This window comes from Carassius carassius, chromosome 22 (genome assembly GCF_963082965.1).
Source record: "Carassius carassius chromosome 22, fCarCar2.1, whole genome shotgun sequence".
Classification (NCBI taxonomy): domain Eukaryota; kingdom Metazoa; phylum Chordata; class Actinopteri; order Cypriniformes; family Cyprinidae; genus Carassius; species Carassius carassius.
In genome coordinates, this window is record NC_081776.1 from 5,463,245 (window position 1) to 5,466,896 (window position 3,652).

The window sequence follows — 3,652 nt, forward strand, 5'->3', positions numbered from 1 at the left end:
CGGCGAAAGAGGGGATACGGAGCGACTGCCAGTCAGGGCTGAAGATGTTAATCTGACCTTTACCAAACTCTTCTGTAGGGCAGCCTTTCACGACTTTCAGAGGTCAGAGGATGACAGACAGAGAGCCGTGACTGGCAGCTCAATGCAGGGCTGCTGCTTTAGACTCCTAATGTGTGTTTAATAACTACAGGAAATATCAGATCCACTGTTTGATCAACCTGAATTGAGAGAAAGAGAGAAAGAAGAAAGAGAGAAAGAAATTGAAGAGAAAAAGATTTTAGAAAGGCCCAGAATTTCATAAGGAAAAAAAAATGTGTGTGTGTTTATGAGGTTCAGGTATACCCATACAAAGATGTTATATCCACAATGCTTGTAGGGACATTTTTTGGTCCTAGTGAGGAAACAAGCTTATAAATCGTACAGAATGAAGTTTTTTGAAAATCTAAAAATGCAGAAAGTTTCCTTTGAGGGGTAGGTTTAGGTGTAATGTTAGGGTAAGGGAATCGAAAATACAGTTTGTACAATTTTAAAACCATTAAATGAGGTCAGTCTTTCACAGTTTTTTGTTCACAGAACTGTATGTCAGAGATTTGATGGCACTTATACAAAGCAGGAACACACGGTTGTCAGCTTTGCAGTGTGCGGGTCGTTTTGGAGACCAAATAAAAGCACCAAAGAAGACATCACATCATCAACGTTATCATTTTAAGCGCCTCTTTTCTGACAGAACAGAGCGTTGAGGAGAGAAAGAAGAGGAGAACAAACTGCTGTAGAGTTAGTACTTGAGGAAACGTTTATGCCCGTTGTTTGTCTGAAATGAGAGCGGTGTAATTACTGACGGGATGCTTTAAATGTTTTTCCCATTTCCAAATATAGTGTTTAGGTTGAGATCATTTAGCTTTAGCAGGAAACTTTTTGATTTACAGATAACTGATCCAATGTGCTCTCTTTATAGGTTCTCATCCTTGTGGAGTTTTCCAACATCCCAGAGACGTACTCAAGTTTAGCGTAAAATGTATGAACCCTAACCCTTGTAAAATATCTAAGATAAAAGTGGCATCTGCAAAAACAATAGCACTTTAACTTGTGTGGAATAGTTCATCAAATGAATTATAGCCATGCTCCACTTACATTTAACATAAGAATGTCTTAATTTTGATGATATAATCTGTTGTTTTATGATTGAAAATCGAAAAACTACTGTTTCTTTACACTGAATGCCACTTGATTGAATAAGTTTGATCTAATGCACTGATATCCATGCATTTTTATGTCCAAATGCACATTTTAAGTGTTTATTGCACATACTGATCATGCTGCTCCACCCTGAAGCCTGTGTTTGATTGACAGCACATATGTCACACTTCAACACAACCTAGAACCCTTTTAAACATACCCAGGAGCTTGACTAGCACTCATGTGGTATAGAACGTACATGAATTCAGCATGCGTTAATGGAGTGCCCATAGGACAGTTTTATGTCTTGTTTATATAACTGAGCATTTTGTATAATACCCAAGAGAAACTGTTAGAAGTATTAGTTAGGAACATAATACAGAGTCCATTAAATTATCTAAAATTACCCTCAGAAGTCCAAGAATACATTTAAGTGCCCATAAACGCATCGTTAGAGTGAGGGCGTGATCAGTGATTGGAACAGATATACATTTCCTGAACTGCCATGGTTTACAGTATATGTGTGTGAGTACAGTATGTTATGTCACTAGCTTGTTCTCTACTCTGGTTATGTCAAATAGTGCTTAATAATTCATAATTGAGTATATGCAGTAATCTTAGGATATTATTAACATTGCATCATTATCATATGAGAGACATTATATCCTCAGTCTCGTAAACATTCCTAGACACACACACAACTTCATCTTATGTAACCGATGTCATGACCTTTTGATATGTGAAATGGTAATGAGATTGTTGTTATGCAGGAATGTCTTTTTTGGGGGGAAAGGGAACAAAAAAATTAGGTCTCAGCAGTCAATTTACATTTCAAATGCTTCTATCTCGTACAAGAATTAAAACACATTTTTACTCTAGTAATTAAATTATACAAGATATGTCTGGACCATATTCCCGAAATTTAAAGGGGGAAAAAAAGAGATCATTGTACAGCCATTTTTTCTGTACTATTTTGATAACAATTAGTTATAATAAGTTTATGTATTTAGTTATAATAAGTTTATGTATTTATTTATTAATGAGTTTATGTATTTTTTCTTACTTTTAATTTATTATAATTTCTGAACAGCATGAAATGCTGTAAGGAGAACCACCCGTCAAGACACACACACAAAAAAAAAATCAGCACAAATAGTACCATGATGTATAAATATTTTACACTTTAAAAATATATTAATATTTCTGATATTTAGATAAATACATTTTCTATTAAACTTTGTTGTTTATATTTCTAAAAATAAGTATTCAATAAATAAATGACATTCAATACTTGTCATCAAAATAATGCAAAAAAAAAATGTTTTGTCACAAAGCAATAATTTAGTTTAAATTTGGAGTAAAATACGACCTTAAATATGACCTTATACCATGTAGACCAATGAGATTATAAATTTGTGTGTGTGTGTGTGTGTGTGGATAATGTCCTTTTAGGTGAAGTATTAATTGAACTCCTTTGCCCCTCTGTAGACCCCCTCTGTGAACTGACATCAGAATCTGTTCCACCCACAGGTTTTGTATTCTCTGTCTCCCCCTGCTGACTCTGTATAATGCTGTCGCGTGTGAGGGTGAATATAAGTGACCCATAAAGCGCCTCCTACACCATTCATCCACTTATGTCTAAGTGAGGAATGGGGGAGTCATTGAGGAGCCTTTCATTGTAATTTATGACTCAGTTTTGTAGTTGCACAGTTGCACCAGCAGAAGTCAGACTGGCGCTTTCTACAGATGCTGTAGGGTAGGCTACTGGGTGCTTCCGTTCATCTCAAAGGTTAAATTCAATGTAGACAGTGTGCGAAAAGCTCGTTGACTTTCAGAGGGGTCGACTTTTAAAAAATGTGTTTTTAAGCGGAATCGGTTGAGGGTCGTCGTTTGGCGCCCCTAACGTCCTTAGCGAAGAGTTACCACTTAAATACGTTTAAATAAAAAAAAAAACACTTTATATATTATTTACAATAGCCTATATTTGTACTGCATAAATTTATATTGCGGCGTTTGCTGACATTACTTATGTTTTACACACATAATGTCTTAAATATATATAGCTAGTCTTATTTTATATATCTCGACGGAAATAAGGAGCATGGGTCATATATATATATATATATATATATATATATATATATATATATATATATATATATATATATATATATATATATATATATATATATAGGATCATATTTTGTTCGTGTTTCCACCGCCAACTGGCACCGATTAACCAATAAACCCTTTTGGTAAGTGTTAAATCTAGTCCAGTGGTTCTCAGTCCAGGTCTCGAAGTACTCCAGCGCCATCATTTTGGATTTCTCCGTTATGTGACACACCCAGTTCAGGTCCCGTCGTCTCTACTAATAAGCCGAAGATACAAATCAGGTGTGTTAAATGAGAGAACTATCCAAAATGTTCAGAGCTTGGGTTCTCAATGACCAAGAGTGGGAATAACTGGACTAGAGGT